Genomic DNA, 23,473 nt, shown 5'->3' on the forward strand with positions numbered 1-23,473 from the left:
ACACGATCACTTCTTCCTTGATTTGTTCTTGGAGATCCAAACACAACACAACCAACTTGTTTCTCCAACTGTCAGCAAACACGACTCCAACCCAACGTGCACTTTTTAACTTGAAATTGAGTTAACTTTAAGGGATGAGTTGTCAATCCCGATACTTAGGAAAAATGTGAATACTGATTGGAATGATTTTTTTTTAACATGGATACGTATCTCACGATTCTCGACCGAAAAGAACACCGGCCTAAAGCTAAGATGGAATTTAGTGAAGCATGAATTTAATCATGCTTGTAGGTTATGGAAGGTGATTGAATTTGTATGAAAGATGGTGGAAATTGGGGAAGAAAAGGGCTTGGCAAGCAATTAAACAAATTTTGAAAAAGAAAGAAAAAAAAAACAAGAATTGGAAACAAAGCAACATAATGTTACGCACCAATTCAATTCCAAATTGAAATCAAAGTGTGAAATTCAAGTGTGTCTCCTAAAGCCCCTATTTATATACATAGAATTTACTAATTTTGGCTTTAACCACTTTAACATAAAATTAAAATTAAAATTAAAATTAAATAAAAAATAAAATAAGAGATTGTCCCAAAAAGACAAGCTAACCAGTAAACGAATCTGAATCACACCACCCTTTCGAGGACAAATCACTATCAAATCTCAAAAGAATCCCTTGGCCAAGAGAGCAATTCAAGTACCAGATGTTGACACCATTTTTTTTGTGAAAACGGGGTTGACTTGGGTTTTAAAAATAAAAACGAATATGGGAGTCGCCACCAATCTTTTTTGATGAGGTGTGATAGGGCCACCTTGGAAAGTGGTTGTTTTTAATAAACAATTTAATTTTATTAAAACAACAATTTTGGTCCACGAAATTCAGAAAAACGGGTTCGGGAGTCAGTTACGTACGACGAAGGATTAGCACCCTCGTAACGCCCAAAATTGGTACCTAGTTGATTAATTAATGTCTTAGTGTCGAAAATTGAAAACTTGGAAGAATTTTAAAAATACGAACCTTGTATTAAAATGTTGAAAATTTTCGGGAAAAAGACATATTTCACATTGATCGAGAAAGAGAATCATATCCAGTAAGTTAGGACACAATGTCTCGAATTCCCGATACGCGAATGAATGCTAAAAATTTACTTATTTAAAAGATATTTAGCTATCTCGAGTTTTTTTTAAAAAGAGATCATGCCCAGTAAGTTTGGACACGATCTTTTCCTAATTCCCGAGATCGTTTAAAACTTCGAAAAAAATATCATGCCCAGTAAGTTAAGACACGATCTCTTCTTAATTCCCGAGATTGTTTAAATCTTGAATTTGAAAAGATTCGTGTATTTAGATTTATTGTGAAAATCAAAACCCAGTAAGTTAGGGTACGACCTTCTCGAATCTAAACACGAGATTTTATTTATTCAAAAATCATAATTTATGCATTGAATAAAATCACGAAATAGTGGAAATGAAACAAATGCGTAACAAAATAAAATGAATATGATGATGTAAAAATAATACGAGAAATCATCAAAATGAAATAAATAAATATAAGAGACAAATCAATCATACAATTGCAAGTAAATAAACGAATAGAATTAAAACATTCTTTCAAAATAATAATTAACATGTAAATAACAATAAAATGAATACGATTAAAAATGTAAAGAGATATATATGTATATAGATATAAATTAAAAATATGTATGTATATGTGAATTATAAAATATATATATAATATGTAATTTAAAATATAAAGAATATATAAGTATGTACATGAAGTAAAATATGTATATACATATGTAGGTATATAAAAATTATGAAATATGAAAATAATAAAATACATAAAAAGTAGGTGTTTATGTATATATTTACAAAAGTTAAAATATGTACATATATATATATATATATATTACAAAAAGTATGCGTGTATATATGCATATTTTTTTGAAGTCATAAAATATGTAAAAGGAACATATGTATGTATATATATAATGAAATTTGGAATTAAAAGATAATAATAATAATAATAATAATAATAATAATAATAATAATAATAATAATAATAATTAATTTAGTAATGGAATAATTAAAATAACAAACAGAGGACTAAAATGAATCTAGACAAAATTTTAGGGTCTAAATCATAAAATGAAAAAGGACACGAAAAGGACTAAATCATGACGCGCACAACAGGAGGAGGATCCAAAAGGAAATAAACCAAGTACCCAAAACGCAGCGCTGCAATGGACTAAAATGAAACAAAAATAAAATTGTGCGGCTAAATTAAAATAAAAGAAAAGAAAGAAAAAAGAGCCAAATTGCAACGCGTAGCAAAAAGCGGAGGGACTGCGCACGCAAATATCCCCTCTTTAAGAAAACACGCGGATCATCCCCCACGGTCGGGTCACCACGCGGGTCAGGGCCAAAACGGCGTCGTTTTGGCTCCTGAACCCTAGTTGCAAAACGGCGCCATTTTTAAAAATTTATTTAAACTAATTTTTCAACAAACATTCATTTAGCAGTAGGAAATAAAAAAAAAAAATACTTTTCACTCTGTTTCTAAAAAAGATGATATCCCTCCCCCTTTAGAATCCGGCTATGACGCCAGTGAGCTTGCGCGGTGGCTCTGCCATAGTCCCGTCGCGGCTTCGCCGTGCCAGAAAGTAGGAAAAACAAAATCAAATCTCCCCTCCTTAACCCGTTTCCCCTTTTGGCGTGGCCTAAACGAAACCCTAAAGGGTTTCTACAGCCTTGGCACATGGAGGGAGCCACCGACGGTGGCGCGCCACAAATAGAAAGGTACGTCCTCTCCTCTCGTTTTTCTTAGATTTCAAAAAAAGTTCAAAATTAAAAAAATGAAAGAGTAAAAATACAGAGAAATAAGGGAAAATCACCTTCAATGTTTTTTTTTCCTTGCTTTTTACTTTCTGAAAATGTTTGTAAAAGAAAGGGAAAAAACCGAACCCCTTGTGATGAATACATTCGGCTTTTTATAGCCTAAATTAAATGTTATTTTTTCTATTTTTCTTGCGTCTCTGTTGTTTGCGTGTCTTGCAGGTGACGACGCAAGTGGGGGACGGCTACGTGACCGCAGCGGTGACTGACGCGCGGCGGTGGCGGCTGGTAGGTCAAGGGTCAGAAGACCCTAGGTGTGGCGTACCTAGGGTTAGGGTTGCTGGCTTTTTTTTTTTTTTCTGAAAATGGGTTATTTGGGCTTTAGATTTACTTGTTGGGCTGTATTTGGGTTTTGGGTAAACTGAATTGGGCTCGTTTGCGCTAGGTTTAGGTTGGGGATTTTTTGGGCCCAGGCAAAATTTGGGTTGTACACCAAATAAAACGTAGAGTCGTGTCTCAATGTTCCTGCCTTGGCTCATGCATAAAATAAGATAAGACATGAACCGAGTATATCAAATCAAGTCCGTTCACTACCAAATTAATCAAGTAACCCATTAACTATCTGTATGGCTCAGGATTAGACAAAACTATCCTTGTAGCATGCACTAATTTATGATTTTGCTCTATTGGCGATCCTGCAGGCTTTACTCCCAAAAGATCCGCCTCTGAAATAATATCAAGTGTATATTTCCTTTGACAAAGAAATAACCCCAAAGAGCTAAGAGCTACCTTTATCACCAAAAAATATTTCAAAACACCAAGATCCTTCATGTGGAAGGAAGAACTGAGATACCCCTTAAAAGTTTTCAAAGCAGCGGAATCGTTCTTAGAAATAAACAAATCATCAACATCAACCAACACATTAATGCGAACAGATCCCTTAGTGTATGTAAAGAGAGAATAATCAGAATATGATCGAAGAAATCGATACTCCTTTAGTGCAGTGACAAGATTCACAAACCAATACTGAGGAGCCTCTTTCAACCCATACAAAGACTTGTGCAAACAACAAACCATTCCAGCCTTATCAGGAGAAAAACTTGGAGGAAGCTTCATGTAAACTTCTTCACCAAGATCACCATGCAGGAAGGCATTATGGACATCCATCTGATGTAACTCCTAACTTTTTGAAGCTGCAATAGCTAAGAAAGCCCGAACAGTCACCATTTTTGCCATAGGTGCGAAAGTTTAATTATAGTCAATACTTTCTACTTGGTGATTACCAAAGATAACAAGACGAGCTTTAATTTTCTCAATACTTCTACCGGAGTTATATTATCCTCTAGAGCAAAAATCTCTTTTTGCATAGCATCATACCATCCTGCATCCTTCACATCCTTTTTAAAAGATTGTGGCTCGATCCCTACAGTAATAACTGCAAGAAATTTTTAGTGTTTCATAATAAATTTGTCTCAATTAACATAATGCGCTATAAGAAATGGAGTACCTGAGGAAGGTTCTGAAACAAGTAAGGTGAGAGATTAACTTTTCTTTATGACGGTATTAGTGAAAAAATCTCGAAGCTTCACAGAGGGAAAGTTCTCCTTATGCTCTCATCCCAATTCAGGCGCACCATTACCTAAAGCCCCATGTACCACCATGACATTGGAGAAAGAAGAAGATACCACAGGTGTCAGAGAACTCGCAGGTTACGAACTCACAGGCTGTGAAGTAGCAAGCATAAGAACTATTGCAGGTTGTAACACCTCTGATTCACTAAAATATGTATAAAAAATTATGTTTGCAGTCCCATATGACAGGACAACATTGTTAGGCTCAATGGTTGAACTATTCCCATCCAAATACGAAAAATATCCTCAAAAAATTTCACATCATGGGACACAAAGAACTTCTTAGAATTCAGATAATATAAATACCAACCCTTTTTTCCAAAACGGTACCTAATAAAAACATACTTTCGACTTTGACTAGAAAACTTATCACCTTTAGAATGTTGATTATGAGCAAAACATAAGCAATCAAACACACAAAAATCATCAAACAAAGGAGGGCTACCAAACAACATTTCACAGGGTGTTTTAGTATGAAGAAGAGGTGAAGGAGTTCGGTTAATGAGATGAGAAACAGCCAATACACATTGCCCCCAAAAAGATATAGGTAGATTTCCTTGAAAACACAAAACGTGAGCTACATTTAAAATATGCTGATGTTTCCTATCCACTTTCCCATTTTGTTGAGGAAAAATGTTTGAAAAATAATGTCATTTGCAAGAAAATAACCTTGGAGACAATTAAATTCCGTCCCATTATCACTTCTAACACAATTTATTTGTTGAGAAAATTGGCGACCAACCGTAGCAATTAATTATATGAAAACTTTGAAAACCTCCTTTTTATTAGCCAATAGAAAGTTCATCCCATCTCTCACCCGCTCCAATTAGCTCCATTGAATGCAGATCCTAAATAGCACATATCTTAGTAAAAAAATTGGAAAAAGCAATTCGTATCATCAGTCAACTGGGAAATCGAAACTAAATTGCAGTTTAATTTAGGAATGTAAAGAACGTGTTTTAAGTGAATTTTTTTCGTCAATTTAATTATTCCTTCTTAGGTAGCCACCATTGTTTGGCCATCTGGGAGTCCTATGGAACATGCTACAACATCTCTCACATTTTTCAAACATAGAAGATCACCCATAACATGATTTGAACATCCTTTATCAATAATTCAATTATTCTTAGACTTACCATTCAACTAAGTGGAAGTTGATTGTTTATTACCGAACACCGCCCGAACAGATTGCCATTGCTCAGTGGTAAAACCAGTAAGTGTTGCCTTCCCTGGTGGTGATGGAGGAGGAAAAGACTTGCCGCCAACCATTTAGAATGATGAAAGAATATTTTTTTAAAAAAAACTTGCTAAGATGCCATGACAAGAATAGGGTAATCTCTCTTGAATTCTATTGATGGACCTCAAGGATATATATATATATATCTATATAGTAGTAGTTACGTAAGAATCAAATTGCTAAAAGATAATATCCCATAATAATATCTTATAATATCCCATTAGGAATCAAATTACTAAGAGATAATATCCCATAATAATATCCTATAATATTCTATTAAGAATCAAATTGCTAAAAAACAATATCGCATAATAATATCCTAACAAAAAATTATATTTTAATAATAATAAGTAAAGAAATGGTATAAGATGAGCTATTCTCATCTTCTTCCTCAAGTTAAAAACAAAGAATAAGAAACATGGGTTCTTTTCCCCATTGCCGATTTCAATTGTTAAGGTAAGGGAGATTTCTTTCTTCTTCTTCTTCTTCTTTTTCCTTTAATTCTTTCTGAAATTCTAGCCTAAGTAAGTTGATAGTTGACCCATGCCATAGATAGTTAATTGATAAAGTCTCGGTTAAGTTTATAATGTTAAAAGTCAGAATTTAGAGAGAAAAAATGACACCATTCAAAATTTATGGTATTTATTGATATTTGAGGTCCCTAAAATATAATTATAAAATCGGATTTAGATTTGATTTGTTCAATATTAAAAGTTTAAAAGAACATACATACTTGAATTTATTGAATTTTGTAATCTGATTAATTTGCTGAATTCAATTTCCTACGTATTCAATAATTTGGTATTCTTCTGAAAAACTCTGTAAGGTTTCAGGAATTAATTATTACAACTCACTATTGGTTTTAGTGATTCTGTAATTTTTAAGTAATATTATAATAATTTTCTAATTATTAATTGATAGTTTGAAGTAAAATTGCAATTTTTCAGTGCTATTTATGTTGATTTTATGATTTATATTCAAAGTTTGTAGTTGCTTTTATCAATAATATTTTTTAAAGTTTAAATTTGTATCTTTCTTTTGGAGTGTAACATATTTTACTTATACTTTACTATTCCACTTAATACTTGTTAGTAATTGTAATGTTTTTTTAATTAACGAATTTAATTTTTTTAAAATTTTTGCAAAGTTTTTAGTAACCGTTGTCAACAGTTTTAGTAAATTATTGAACTTATAAAATTAATTTTGAATGACCCAATTTAACGTTGTAACATTGTTAACCGATTTATAACATTACGTTGTAATGTTTTAGTGTTTGAAAATAGTAGTTGTAACGTTGTAACGTTGGAGCCTGTGGTATAGGTACAAGTCAGATTTGTACCGATACAAGTCCATAAGTATCGAGATACTTTCTCTTAGGGTTTCACAATTTTGTTAATTGTCCTAGTCGTATCGATGCAATTAAGTTAGGGTATTGATACTTCTTTTCAAATTGGTATAAAATGAGTTTAAAACACTTGAAATATTTTGGTTTAGAAACAAAAACATTTAAATAAATTAAAACACATTTAAAACATATTTTAGACACTTTTACAAGTCTTTGAAATGCTTTGAAAATGTTTGATAAAATTTTCAATTATATTTTCATTAAATGACTTAGGAAATATAAATAAAAATTATCTTAAATATTGTTATATCAAAAGCATAGGACATCAAAACTAACAATAATATAAAAGAATGAAAATTTGGATTAGACCCAAAAGAAAAAAATATAAGCTATACCATTAATCACTGAAATTTGAGTCTAAAACCGGACTTAAATCTTTCTCAAAATGAATTTGAGCTCTTTAAAAAACTTGCCCCATCACTGAAATGACCAAAATTAGGCTTTAAAAAACTTTACTTGGACCATAATCAACCATACCACTGTCAATCATCAACTCACCAAACTAATTTCAATTTTGAATTTAATCAAAATAAAATAAAATTGATTTAATCCTATCTCAATTTCGTGTTCAAATTTGCCTCTGCTGCCAGCCATTCAGAATGATCATTTGTTGCTCTTGTAATTCCACAAATGATTACAATTGTAGAAAGTATAGAAGGTAAAGATACAAGTGTAATAGTAGGATTTCATAGCTATGAAGTTGAGGACTCCAATTCTCAAAATTTAGCTTTTTTAATTACATATAAAACTGATTTAATTTTATTGGCTATTTATTAATTTCAAAGTCTACTAACAAATTATTGGAAAAAGCCTATTCTTTTTATAGGAAGGAGGAAATTAAAAAATTTGAAATTAATAAAATTAAAGAGTAAAAAAGGCCTTAGTAACAAATTAAAAAAATCAATTAAGCCCTTTTAAATTTTAAAATTATTAAAAAATATTAAATTTTAAAATTTTTAAAAAATTTGTAGAATTTTAAAGTTAATTATATGTATATTTTTAAAAATAACTATATCAACCCGATAAAAGAGTTTAATAGATCGATACAGTTATTTTTAATAAAAATTTAATAGTTTTAAAATTTGTAACTTATATATAGTTAAATCATGCTTTGGTGTTTTGTATGAGCTACCAAGCTGAAGTTAAATATATGGGTTTAAACAGGGTTCGATATTTTTCCAATTTTGGAATTAAAATCAGTAAATGTTACTTCTACATTTAACTCGGATCACACATTTATAAATTGACATTTGAAATCATATGTCTTAATTATATATAATTGTTGCCTTGAAAAATACTTGTAGAACAACTAAAACCCATTTCCACGAGAGCTATCCACCATTATTGACTTGAAAGTTCGAAGTCTTTGCTAGTCTTTATCAAGCATTTGGCTACGTTTCTATATAAATGGGTGCAGAGAAAGCAATGCTATAAAGAAGTGGCCCTCACTTTGACAAAACATTTTCCCCTATTTAAACCCATATATTCAATTGATGCCTTGTAAAATACTTGAGGAACAAAACATATATATACAACAACAAGCGGAAAAGGAAATAGAAAAAACAAAAAATCCCAAAATCAATCCACCACTATTGACTTGAAAGTTCAAAGTCTTTGCTAGTCCAGGAAAAAAGCAAAATAAAGAAGTGGCACTCACTTTACTTGACAAAACCTTTTCCTCCTTTACCTTGTTTTCAAAAGAAAAAAAAGAAAGTAAAAGTTTAAGAATAGTCACTTAATTATTCAGTTTGTTCTATTTTGATCATTTAATTATTATTTTTTTCGTTTTGGTCACTCAATTTTCCGAAATTAAATATTTTAATCACTCTTCATTTGGTTGCCTAACGGAAGTCTAGTGTGAGTTTTGTTTTATTTACTTCATAACAAATTTAGCCTCCAATATTTACGCATTCTATCGGTTTAATCCTAAAATTAAAAAATCAACAAATTTAGCCCTCAATATTTAGAAAATTTTTTAGTTTATTCCTAATTATAAAATTATAAAAATAATTTTTATTTAAAATTATAATAGAACGTGGTCAATGCAATATGCTACATTGAAAGAATTGATAACACTATATATAATCTAATATATGTCATGCATTACAAAATTTAGTGGCTTTGGGAACGATTAAAATCGTCTCTAAAAATTTAAGAATCGTCCCTAATAAATTTTAATAAATTTAAAGACCACTTAATTCGTCTCCAACAATTGTCCTTGAAAAGTTTTGGAGACGAAGAAAAATGGTCCTCATAATTAAGGATGAATTTCATCCCTAAAGCTTTAGGGGAAAATACCCTCCCAAATTCATAAAAACACACCAAAATAATTAGGAGGTTTGGGGAAGAATATCGTCCCAAAACTTCATAAAAAAACCAAAACATTTAAGGATATTTTTGTCTTTAAATGATTATTCATTATAACACATTTTATCTCAAAATTTTAATGTTTTATTATAAATTTCAATTTCATACTACGAATTCTTAAGAAAAACACATTTAAAATGATAGATAAAATAGCTAATAAACTAAATAAAATCGACAATATTAAAAGTAAAGGGTTGCTGAGTTTGAAGCCTATTTTAACCTTACAAAACTTTTTTTTTTTTTGCTGAGTTTGATACTTAAGTAGCAAATTGTTATACCCATTCAAAAAAAAAAAAAAAAAAAATATACACACACACTAACATGACATGTTAGATAAGTGTCATGTTGCATGTGAAATAAATTTTAAAAGCAAATATATATATATATATATATTAAAATATATAAAAGTTTCAAAAATATAATAAGATATTTTTTCAAATTTATTTCTAAACTTGCATTCAAGTTTTTTAGGCATCAAACATATGAAACCTGGCATAGAGTTAAATTAAAAGAATGTCCAAAAACTTATTGAAGTATTCTATTAGTTCGAACCATCATTTAATCATTCTAAAAAACTCATTTCAACAACTCAAATTTATTGGAAAACCCTAAAAAGTTATTTTTCCAAGCTGTTTGCTTTTTCTCTTGTGTTTTGTTTAGTGATGGTACTAGTTGTCGAGTTGGTTACGGGCCCATATCTTTTCCCTCCTACCAACCTTCTCATTCTTTTTACTCTTCATTCATTCCATGCGTCTTCTCTCTTTTCAATTTGCAGATCTGTTTTATGAGTATCTTTGTTGTCTTTACAAGTTGCGATGAACAAATGATAGTGTCTTTCGTCACTGAACCTCCATGGCCACCAATAGTTTCTTTTAAAAAGTGAGTTGACCGTAGGTACTCGAATGGTAGCTCTTCGTTGACTTCTTAATCTGTTTATGTTTTTTAGAGTATTTCAGAAAAAAGAAAAACAAATGATTTCATGAGTTGCTTTGAATCCGTATTGTCCTAAGTTTTATTTTTATTTTTTTTCCATTGTTTAATAAGTCTTTAGTTTTGAAAGTTTTTGTCTTGTCTTGTACAAATTTTTTAGTCTTGCTTATACATGTAGTCTTGCTTTTGCTCGATTCTTTTATCAATTTTGTTTGCTACTTTGGACCATCTCGAGTTGATTTCATTTATGTGGTAGTTGCTTGCAATCACTCTAGATATGTTGTGCTTGTGGCAATGTTGATTGCCAACATGCCATAATGTTCTATTGATACTAAGGCTAAAGCCTTTGACTGTTGTTGGAGCTTGTCCTTCACAACCGATATTGTTTGCTATTTTTTCTTTTTCCTAATTATATGATCCCTAGAATGAATTAATGAATTTTTAATTTAAAAAATCTTAATTTTTATTTCAAATTTTTTCCAAAATTCTTTTGTTAGGGATAAAACACAAGCAACATAATGTGAAACTAAATTAAGAGAACCCATACCTTATTTTAAAAATAAAAAAAAGAAAAGAAAAAAAAGGTTAATCAATTTGTTTTTGTTTTTAAAGAAATTGAAAGGAAAAAATCAAAATTTGAAAAAAGTGAAGGAACGCTAACCAAGAGATGGGAAACATGAAATTTTTGCTTGCATTGATTTTGAGTAACAAGAAGCTCAAAGGCCCAATCCCTTCATCACTAACTGCTTTATGCAAATTTGAGCTACTTGTGCTTGATTCAAATCCTTTTCAAGGTCCAATTCCTTATGAAATTGGAAACTTGAGCTCAAAGGTTTGATCCCTTCATCACTATCTAATTCATCCAAGTTGAGATTTTTGTGCCTTGATTCAAATCTCCTGAAAGGTCTCTTACCACAAGAAATGGGAACTTCAAAGCATTAAGTTTTCTTAACCTCTCCAATAGCAAACTGATTGGCCCTATTCCGTCAAGCATTTGGGACTGCTCAAGTTTACAAGAAATATATTTGCATCTTTTGATCGAACCTGCTTAAAAGAGAGCTTGTTTGAGATACGATGAGTAAGCGAGGATCGAAGATTTTGATCAATTATTTTTCTTGGAACATTGAAGACAATGTTCAATTTAAGTGTGGGGTGAATAGGTACCATGATATATTTTTAATTTTAGAATGTTTTCTTTTTATTTTTCAAAAAAATATTTGCATGAAATTTCGGCTTCATTAACTAGTTGGAATATATTTCCCATATGCCTTTAAAGATCATGAACTTATTTGGGGAACATTTTTAAATGAATATAGTATGCAGCTTCGATTTTGTCTTTAAAATGTTTGTTAGAATAATAGATTCTTTTATTGTTTTTAAAGTTTTTTTTGAATTTTGATTATATTGCTTTGCATTATTAGTTTTAGAATTTTCAAAAGAATGATTTTTATTTGAGTGGGAATTTTAAGAGATGACAAAAAAATTTGGATCAATTGAGCTTTTAAACTTAAGTTGGAGATTTTAAGTTAGGTTTGTTGAATATCTTATGTAGTATGTATATGATTACTCTGTTAGCTATTTTATGAATATTTCAATGAACAAGCTAGATGGCTAACTAAGTAATCAGGTTAGATGTTTGGTAATTATCTGTCTTCTCATTAAAAGGGTTGATGTTTTTAGTACATTTTACTAATATAGCCATGAGTAAAACCAAAAGTTGTTTAAATGTGATTAATCGAGTAATTAGGAGTAGGAGCTTGAGTTATTATCTACGCTTTTGTTCAAATATAGCCATCTAAATTCAATCATAAATAAAGAAAAATAATATATATTAGTGGTATTATGCTCAATGAAGGGAGGAAAATATTCAATTTGTATGCTTAGTTTAAAGAAGTTAAGAGACTTTAGAAGCATGCTTGAACTTGGTTATTTCTTTCAATATTTTTAACCTTACTACTCTTCACACATTATTAGGAGGAATAATTGCACAATCCAGCATGAAAGTCTTTTTTTTCTAATTCTTACTAATTTCATAAATTATTGATACTATTTTTATTTAACATATAAGATTTTGACTCTCTTTTGGGATAAGTATTTATATTTCATTCAAGAAGAAAACCTGCTACAAAGAACGAAGAATAACAATATTTTGTACAACAAACCAAAGAATCAAAGGATAACAAAAAAATCATTTCAGCAAATTCAAATTCAAACAAAGTTGTCTACTATAAGGATCTAAAGAATTAATAAGCTTTTTAGTAAGATGACATCGGACCATTTCTTGAATTGTTGCTAACAAATGATCCACAGAAGATTCAAGCCTATCAAATAATCTACCATTTCTTTCACACCAGATAGAATGCACATAAGCATTCTAAGCCAACTTAAAAAGGTATGACGTAAGAGACTTACCCTTAAGATGAGTTACTGCCTAACACAGTTCTTGATCCCACGTGCCAGCCATTCTCCCAATGCCACAAAATTCCAAAATTCACTGTCAAAGTCTACAAGAATATTCACATTCAAAGAAGATATGATTCCATGATTCAATGCCAGAGGAACACAACAAGCAATTCTTTTTTAGAAGTAACCCTATAAAAGAATAGTCTATCCCGTGTTGGCAATCTATTCAGAATAGCCATCCAATAAATGATTAAATGTTTTGGCACATGGAGAGGGAACCACAACAATTTGTGCCATGGGACCATAACTGCTTTCTTCCTTATATCCTCCCAAAGTATCCTAGAAGACAGAATAGTCCCTATGGGGAGACTCCTAATAAAGGTTGTTGTAAGCTCCTTAAGACTTAATTAAATTTGGCTTAAGTAACCAAAAAGAAATTCCTCTTAAAACATAATTATGAACTCAAGCAACCGAAAGTGATCCTTTTGAAGCAAGCAAGGAACGAACTAGCTCCAATATCTAAGCTTGATTCCATTCCTCGAGTCATTTCAATCCCAGACCACCTTCAGACCTAGGTAAGCAGATATCTCTCCAACTAACCCTTGCACTAGTAGCTTTGATGTTGCTACCTTTCCAGAAAAACCTAGCACACAATTAGTTAACCTGCTTCAACACAAACTGGGGCAATAGAAATTGCCTACTCCAAAATGCCTGAATATCAAATAAAATAGCCTTGATCAACTAAAGTCTGCTTCCATGTAACGCCCCAAAATTTTTATATTTGTTTCTATGTATTTATGACATAAATATTGGTTTGCTTCAGTGGTTAAGTGTTTTGAGAGTGTCTGAGAGGTCTTGAGTTCAAGCCTTAGCTTGGGCAAATTTTTTGTTTTTAAATGAATAAACCCTTATCTCTAATCAGTAGGCTTATAAATAAATGTTGGTGAAATATGATAGAATGGGCCTATTGGTTTGGTGGCTAGGGGAGTGCTAATATGTTAGAGGTCTAGAGTTCGAGTCATTGCATGGGCAAAGGGATAATTTTTGCTCTTTTTTTGGCAAGAGGTTGTTTTGACTGGGTTTCTGAGTAGTAGTGGCGTGGTAGGGGAGTGTTGGAGTGATTTTAGGAGAAAAATATAGGATTATGGAGTTATCCCGATTTAGTAAACTGATGATTTCGACTTTCTCCTCTCTTTCTCCCAATTTTAATCATTTTGGCATTGTTTCTTTCTTCTTTTCCAAAATTTTGCTGCCGCTCTCCCTTTCTGACGTTTTTTCTTCTTCCTTGCTGCCTTTTCTTCCTTTTACTTGTGCTGCCAAATTGTCCCCTTAAATTTTCTCATTTCTGTGTATCCTTTCCGTTCACTCAATCAGGGAGTTGCGTTCCTTCTTTACTGATTACATGTTGGTAGGTAAGAGGTAAGTTATGTGTGAGTTGGGGTAGTCATTGCTTGGTGCAAAACCGTTTCTTTTCATTTTCTTTTCTTTCCATTAGTGATTACGTACTGTTGACAACATCAAATTGGGTGGATCAAGACTTTTCTCATACTACTTCGTGAGCAAACCGAGTTTGAAGCGTTAGGGGTAGGTCCCAATTGCTCATTAATTAAGTAAGTTGTTGGGTTGGTTTTAATTCGACCATTAAAGTGATTAATCAAGTGTATGTTGATCAATTTTAGGTTATCTCTGCTGAGTTTTTTCTTTCTTATTTACTTCTTACTCGGTTTTCTTTTCTTTTCTTTCCTCTACTACTGCTGAAATTCCCTTGTTTCCCCTAAACCATTCTTTCCTCTTGATTTCGTAGCATTAAGTAGCACTTGTGCAAATTAAGTAAGTTGTTGGGTATCATTTCAAGATATTATTTTGTGTTCAATAGTCTAATTTCGGGGGTGTTGGCAGTAGCATTTCGTAAGGATTAAGGCTCTCCTCATAAGTTTCGAAAACCTACCAATTTAAAGTTTTACGGTAAGTGTTCTCAATTTATGGGTAAGTATTTTGGTTTCGGGATTTTGATTAATCGCGAGGTAAGACTGATTATGGTGTTATTTGTTCAATTAAAGGCTTTGGAGTGCTTGGGGACTGTTTTAACATCAAACAAAACTAGGTGTGTACTCAAAACATAAAAATAAGAGATTCAGCGAAAAGCCAAAATTGCTTGCTATTTGGACAGCAGTAGTAGGCTAAATTTGAAAAATCTCCATCAATTGTAGAAATCAAATTAGAGGATGAACAAAATATAGGATTAAAGCTTATTGAGTCTTATTTCTCATATAAGAAATGGTGTAAGTAATTGATTTGTAAATCGTGAGTTATAAAAGACTAAGTGACACAAGGTTAGAATGAATTCAAGTTCCCCTATTCTGACTTTGGAAAATTATCAAAAATTGGAGAAAAATAATTAGAGGTTAAGATTTACATGTTTAAACTATTAATGAGTATATTTTCAATAGAAATAAATGGAAATGTCATCCAAATTTTGTACTAAGAGATAACTAATTTTTAGCAAAGAAGAGTCGAAGCTGTCAAACAGCAGAACAGGGGTAAGTTAAAGATTTTACTGTACTTATTGGCTTAACCAAAAGGTCTGGAAATTTTATGGTAGAAAGGTACTTGAGTCTAGTTTTAAAGACATCAAGCGGATCTTAATTCGAAATTCTGTAGCTCAAGATATAAATAATTTAGTAACAGTGACTCAAGTAGACAGCTTTGAAGAATCATATAAGTAAATAGTGAAGACACATATGAATAATTATCTAGCACGGGTTACGTTAAAATGGATCACGAGGCCAAGGCCAATCCATACAGGCATGTGGGCCCATATAGGCAAACATTATGGGTTTGTAGGCCTAAGTTTACTATTTTATTGCTAAGAATGTACGGGTCGCCCGAGTCGACTGTGGACCTACTGTAGGGTCGGTAAGCTTACCTAAACCCCTAATTGACTAAAATGACTGTATGACTGATATGATTAAGCCTGATGATGTCCCACTGATTTGATACTTTATGCCTTGTTTACATGCATGATATTATGTTATAGCATGTCATATCTATATATTGTATTGCATTGGGTTGGGGGATTATAATGTTCGAAGGAAGTGTACTGAAAGGCCTCGAGCCTAATTTACTGGCACCTCAGCTGCAAACTACTTTCTAGTGACGCATTCGGTACTACTTGAAGTGTAGGGATAGGTGGGTTGATTATATCCACACATGGAGTGTAGGATTGGACGAAGATGGTGTGTAAAGGCTGGATTGGTAGGATTTTTGTATATCTATTACTGCTACTAATACTGTGATGGGCTAAAGCTCTACTGCATGACTGTTTTTGTATTGAAATGGGCTAAGGCCGAAACTGGACTGATACTGATACTGAAAAAGGCTTAAGCCCAGACTGTGATTATCTATTTCTGTTTCTATTTATTGTCTGTTCATTTGTATGGGGATTACACACTGAGTTTACGTAAACTTACCCCTTCTATTTAATCTGTACAGGCAATCCCCAGATATAGGTGGATCAGCGCGGTGGAGGACTCAGTGGTTGCCACACGACTTCTTTTACACTGGTTATCACCTATTTATGATTTTAGTTTTATTTGGGAGTATTTTGCTATACTTATGGCCTTTACGAATTTTGGTTTAAATTTGGATTTTATATGGTTTTATGATTTAAATCTGCCAGTGTTAGGTAAAACTCGGGTTTTCAAATGAAATTAATGTTTTATCAAAAATACCACGAATACGCAAACTGTTTAAAAGCTTCTGTAATAATAAAAAAATGTTTTGAAATTAAATAACAATTTGTAAATGAATAATGTTTTGGAAACAAACGACACGATTTGAAATTAACATAAGATAATGAAAAAATGGTTAAATAGAAAAGGGAATTTAGCAACGACATATTTTTCGAAAATCACTACCATGTGACATCATCAGATTTGACCATAATGTCTAGGCCGGGTTTGGGGTGTTATAGCAAGCGAACCAAGTGTGTAAATACAACTCTAAAAACGAAAATTGGTGAAAAGCCAAAAAATGTGCTTGACAACACCAGACTGGCGTGCAGCAGCCCGTGTGGTAGGCCGTGTGATCGAACATGGGCGTGTAATCGACGAGGATGGCCATGTGCGATTCATGGGCCGGGACGAACTGGGCCGTGTGGGCCACACGAGCATGTAGGCCCCACACAGATGAACCACACATACGTGTGGGAATATTGGCCAGGTCGTGTGGGCCACACGAGCGTGTGGGCCTACATGGGCATGTAGGCCCATTTTCACTATTTGGCTGCTAAGGTTGCACGGGTCACCCAAGTCGACTGTGAACCTACTGTAGGGTTGGTAAGTTTATCTAAACCCCTAATTGACTGAAATGATTGAAAGAATGTTATATGCCTATATGAGATAGATATGTATGTCTGTATGTTGAGCATGCTATATGCACTATACTGATTATACATGATACCATGACATGTCTGTATGATGCATTGCATTGGGTTGGGGATTGATATTGATTAGAGGAAGTGTACTGAAAGGCTTCAAGCCTAACTTACTGGCAGCTCAGCTGCAACTACTGTCTAGTGTCGCATTCGATACTATTTGAAGTGTAGGGATAGATGGGTTGATTATATCCCCACATGGAATGCAGGGTTGGACGGAGATGGAGTGTAGAGGCTGGTTGGGTAGGATTTTATAACTGCATAACTGTTACTGTTACTGTACTGTGATAGGGTAAGGCCTTAATTCTTATTGATACTGAAAAAGGCTTAGGCCTAAACTGAGATTTTCTGTTATTGTCAGTTTGATTGCATGGGGATTACACACTGAGTTTACGTGAGCTCACCCCTTCTGCTTAATCTGTACAAGTAATCCCCAAGCATAGGTGGATCGGTGCGGCGAAGGACTTAATGGTGGTCACACGTCTCCTTTTTACTATTTGACACTTATTTATGATTTTTAAATTTTATTTTGGGGTATTTTTCTGTAATAATGACCTCTATGGATTTTTTCCTAAAAATTGGATTTGGTATTGTTTTCTGTTTATATCTGCTAGAAGTAGGTAAAACTCAGGTTTCTAAAAGAGATAAATGTTTTATGAAAATGCCATGCACACGCAAACTATTTTTAGAAGCTTTCGCAAAGCATAGCATTTTGGAAATGAATCACGATTTGAGAATTAATAGAAGATAATGATAAGTTCTAAATGGAAACGGTTTTAGAAATGATACAATTTTGAAACGCACTTCCATGTGACATCACCAAATTCAACCATAACATCCAAACCGGGTTTGGGGTGTTACATTGTAAAACTTAAAAGGCAATCGGACCATTTATGAAGTTTATCAGCATTTTTCTAAACAATGGGCTTGTAGTCAGCAATGGAGAGCTTCTTAAAGACCAAAGGGATTCCCAAATATTGAACAGGAATATGCCCAGCCTTAAACCCAATAACTTCTAACATATAGGAAAATTCAGAAGCTAGAACCCCTGCTATGAAGACTTCACTCTTGGAAGATGATGTGACTCACGTGACTAACTAAAAATACAACAAAGGCAAATGCACCTATCAATAAATAGTATAGCTATGGTGAGTAGAGGTATCGTATCTATGAGGACTAAAAGCATTAGTAATTACCATTTTTCTATTATTTAGCCGACAATTTGGAGTGTTAGGTTTTAAACAAAAATTACTAGACTAATCTAACTAAGAACTCAACAGAGAATGAATTCAAAAAATAATTGAAAGATAACCAATGAAAGAGACAATAACCAGGAAAGAATCCACCTACACTTCATCTATTATTATGAATCTGATTTAAACGATTTATTCACTTCGTGTCTTTATCCGTAGAAATCCCTATATTATACTAATATATCTTTCGAGAGTAAGAGTAATTGATTTTAGGTTGATTAATTGAAATCTCTTTCTAATCAAAACCCCTATCGTCACACTAACTCGATCTATGAATTTCCTTATTAGATTTGACTCTAATCTAGCAGATTTATGTCATTTAATTTTTAGCACTGCATGCAACTCTACTCAATTATGTTAGATCTACTCCTAAATAGGGACATTTCCTCTACTGAATTAAGCACATTAAACATGAATTAATATCCCAAAAATATTAAAACAAGAAATAAGCACACAATTTAGGACAGGAATCAAGTATTTATCACGTAAAAAAGAAATTAAATAATAGAATTCATCATAGGTTTCATCTTCCCTAAGTATCAAGGGAACTAGTTCATAATCTGGAATAAAAACATCTCAAAGTCAGAAAAACCACAAGAAACAAAGAAGCTCATAAAAACTGTAGAAGAAATTAAAAGGAGGCCTTCGAACTTGATGGAAATCTGCTATAGAGTTGGCTCCAATGGTGTTCTTCAGTTGTTTCTTCAATATTCTCTTATGGGTCTCATATCTCTTCTTCTATTTGGTATTTATAGACTTTAGAATGCTAAAAAAGTATAAAATTGTGTTTTTCTATGTTTTTGGGAAGCAAGTTGCGAAATTGACATGGCTTAGCGCATGGCCGTGTGTCTAACTCATGTGGCTCAGATGACCGTGTCTCTGACCCATATGGGATGGCCCAGCCCGTATGGCTCCTAAAATTTACTTTTTTTTATCAATTTTTGCTCGTTTCTCACTCTTTTTGCTCCCAAATGCTAACCTAAGTATAGAAACATGAATTCAAAGGATTAGGAGTATCAAATTCACCAATTTGCATAACTCATCATCCAAAAACGTATAAAGAACGAGATTAAGAAAATGTTAATTTTATCAGTTATCAAATATTCCTACACTTAAGCGTTTGTTTGTCCTCAAGCAAAATCCTCAACTCACATTAAAGTTAATCTTTCTCAACTTTTAATTCTCATTAATAATGTCTCAAAATACACAAATAATCATGCATTGGCAATTCAACTAAAAGGGCACTAAAGATTCAAACAATCAAAACCAAAAAATTTTTAATGTACAAAAACATAGGTGTCTCCTCCTTATTTAAGTAATTACCCTTAATTCGAAATCAACAAGACTTGACATCCTCACTAAAGATTCACTCAAATCACTCAAAGTGTTAAGGTTCAAGATATATGCAACCAATCAATCGAACAAGAAATGTCATTACCATAAGCTTGCTTGAAAATCAAATCTCCACCACTATAAAATGATATGACACACTAATTAAAAGGTCTTAAAGAGGTTGTAATGGGGCTTAGGTTAAGGGTGTGGAAACAAACTATAAAAGTTGGTTATAATCGAGATCGAGTTGATAAATAACCAAACTAGAAAAAATAAACAAATGCTGAGTTAAAAGAAAGTGAATCAATCAAAACTATTCAAGAATAAAAAAAATAAGTTGCTTCTTAAAATATGAATTTAACTGTTGAAGCTCAATCAACAAATAACTAATTAATAATAAATATTTTTTTCAACTTTTTTTCCATCTATAACAATAAGAAATAATTCAGCAAATCAAACAAAAGAGCACAGTTGAGAAATTAACCATATCAAATCTCATAAAAAAGGGAGATAATAAAATGAGAAAGAGTCACAATGAAAAAAAAAGGGTTATGGATTAAAATTCATAGGTTAATCAAGAAAAGGTGTGTTAGACTCAACGAGGTTCACTAAGGGTTAATTAATTTAAAAGGTAGGCTTTTATTGGATAAGTGGGTTAAAATTTAAGTGTTTTTATCATCTTAGTATATCAAATCAAAGGTATGGTCTCAACATGCATAATCGAACAAAGTTTTAGAATAACAAATCAAGTTGACATACTTATAACCAATAATAGAATGAACATGAAAAATGTATGCTCTATAGACTCCAAATCTCGCAAAAAATTATAGTTTTGATGTCAAACTTGTAAATTTCAAACTTCAAGATAATACCTCGATTCAGTGAAACAATCCTAAAACAAATTTATTTCTGAAAAATAACTTATCATGCTTGATTATCTCATGTCTTAAATTGTAAATCAGCCAATGCATTGATATCTACAAATTAATCTAAAACACATCAATAAAAATCCCAAATCGACAAAAAATCATTCTAATGGAAGTATGAGAAAATTACTTAAACACAAGAAATAATTCAAGGATTTTCTAATAATTATATGAATAATATGCCCATACTTAAGATGTACATTAACCACAGTATAAGCAGAATATCATAACAGAGGGAGAAAGCTGAAACTGCCCTGAATATGGATGAATTTGTCAGAATGGTGAAAACTGGAATTGTAGGCAAAGCTAAATGTAGTGCACAGTCTCGAGCAAACTAATAAGAAAATAAACACAAATAATAAAGAAGATTAAGAGGTTACAAACTCAATTATAAACAACCATAAAAATAAAAACATACTTCAAAAGATAATAAACAAAATAAGTTTAAAAAATAAAAATTAAACAACTAAAATAAAAAATAAAAATAAAATCAGTGATCTTTATTGTAGGAGGCATTGGGATTGTGAGGCGCCGGTGCTGAAGAAGATAAGTGGAAGTGCTGACAGATCTGTTGCAAAGTCACAACAATACTGTTGAACCACTCAAAATAGTGTCGCTCAAAATGAGTAAACCGCTTGAAGAGGTCCGCTAAGGTGGCAGGAGAAGTAGCAAAATGATGACTCTGAGACGGATGATGAGGTGGATCCTCGAGGTGGAAGGGGACATCACCAGTGAAGTCCTCATGCTCATCCTGAGGGCCAGAATAAGTTAAACAGCATCAAGGAGGATCCACGTCATGCAGTCGCTAAATCATTCTCATGTGACTCATACATGATAACCCCTGCGGGGTCATCTGTCCAAGAAGTGTGAAAGATAAGGACTACTCTGGAGTATCGAGGAGGCTAAAGTGTCGTGCGAGGTGAGTCATGAAAGGGCCTAAGCAAATATAACCATTCTTGCTACACTATGTCTTATGGTGGCAAGCTAAGGCGATGAAATAGGCAAGATCAAAGGTGTGCCCCACGACCATGCTCCACAATAATTACATGTCAAATGTACTGATGACTCCACTGCTCTCTCTACGACTAATCTAAGTGTGAGCCAAGATGGCATGGATAAAACGCAAGGTCTGAGATAGGGAAGTCGCCTTTGACCGACTCAGATCATAGGGCATCGTACTCACGATAAGGTTTGCCGAGGGCAAAAAAGATGAGTAGTGGATGTGCTGGTATAAACTGAAAAAGCCTTCGGCACTTATGAACTTTGTAATATAAAGTTCTAACGTAGCTCCGAACTTAATGACACTCATGCGACATGTCGTGCCACAGAGTTAGAAAGTAATGGTGCCCAACTCATCATGGGTCAATATCACGTGTTGTAAGAGGAATGTCAAACAAAACTTTAGAGTAAGCTCTGAGTAGGTGGGCTCGATGAAGGAGAAGAATTAGTCCCAAGGAGTTGTAGCAATCAGTGCGCGGACTCGATCAGCTAACTGGACCTACTCTAAAGCCACCCAATCAATACATTGGCCTGATCTGAATCATCTCTGTCAAAGATGCTGATAGAGGTCCTATTGAAGACCCTGTGGAAATATTAAAAATGGATGGTGGGCATCAGCAGAAGGGCCCGACGATGAGGTCGTGCCTAGAATCTTCCACTTTTTTGAAGAGGGGATGACAACCTTAGATTTTTCACGTGTGTTCATCATGGTGTGCCTGAAAAATACAATAGCCCAATATTAAAAAATAATAAAATAAGGATCACCAATTATGTAAGCAAAAAAATAGACAGATTGACAGACAATTTAAAGTGCATCGACAACGGATAATCACAGTGCGAAAACCAAAATAAAATACCAATATATCAAAATACTATTCCTAAGATAACAAGGGGAACAAAAACTAAGCAGAAGAAAACAATAATAAGATGAACAAATTATACTAAGCACAATAACAATATTAAACCTAAAAAGGATAATAACAATAATAATAAACTAGCAATAATAGTAATAATCAAAATGGTAAAACAAATAATAAGAAAAAGAATAATAAGATAATGATAATCAAACTAAGAAAATAAGAAAAATAAAAAAATAAATAATAAATAATAAAAATAACTAGAAAGAAAAAATAAATAATTAAATAAAAGGAGGGAAGGGCAAACAGTGAGTGGTGGTGGCGCACGTGGCGATGGTCGACGGGGGAGGAACCATGGCAATGGTAGAAGGGCATTTAGGGTCCAAAGATAGTGGGGTGTCACACAGGGTGTGGTTGTGATGAGGGAGAGGAGAGGGATGCAGGATTAGGGGCTGGTTGCGGAGGGAGGTGCATCTGAAGAAGAAGGGGAAGGAGGGGGAAAGAAAGGGTTGTGCAGTGGTTAGAAGCTTGAGGCTGTGAGGGTGAAGAGAGATAAATCATGAGGGAGCAGGGTAATCGAGAACAGTGGTGTAGGAACAGAGGAATAAAGAAAGGAAGGGGAGGGGAAGAGGGGCTGTTGGCTTAGCAACGACGGAGTGGGGGCGACGGAGGTGGCAGGACTAGTAAAGAAGATGGGAACGGAAGTAGGGGTGAAAAATAAAGAAGAACACAAACTAAATTTTTTTTAGGTTTTTTGGGTTAAAAAGGGGGCACAGTCGTGTAAAGGCTCGTGTGCACCTCCCTTAAGTCATGTGTGATTTAAAAATTCAAGCTCAATCTTTTGACGGCCTAAGACACGCCCG

The sequence above is a fragment of the Gossypium raimondii genome, chromosome 9, assembly GCF_025698545.1.
Source record: "Gossypium raimondii isolate GPD5lz chromosome 9, ASM2569854v1, whole genome shotgun sequence".
Taxonomy (NCBI): Eukaryota; Viridiplantae; Streptophyta; class Magnoliopsida; order Malvales; family Malvaceae; genus Gossypium; species Gossypium raimondii.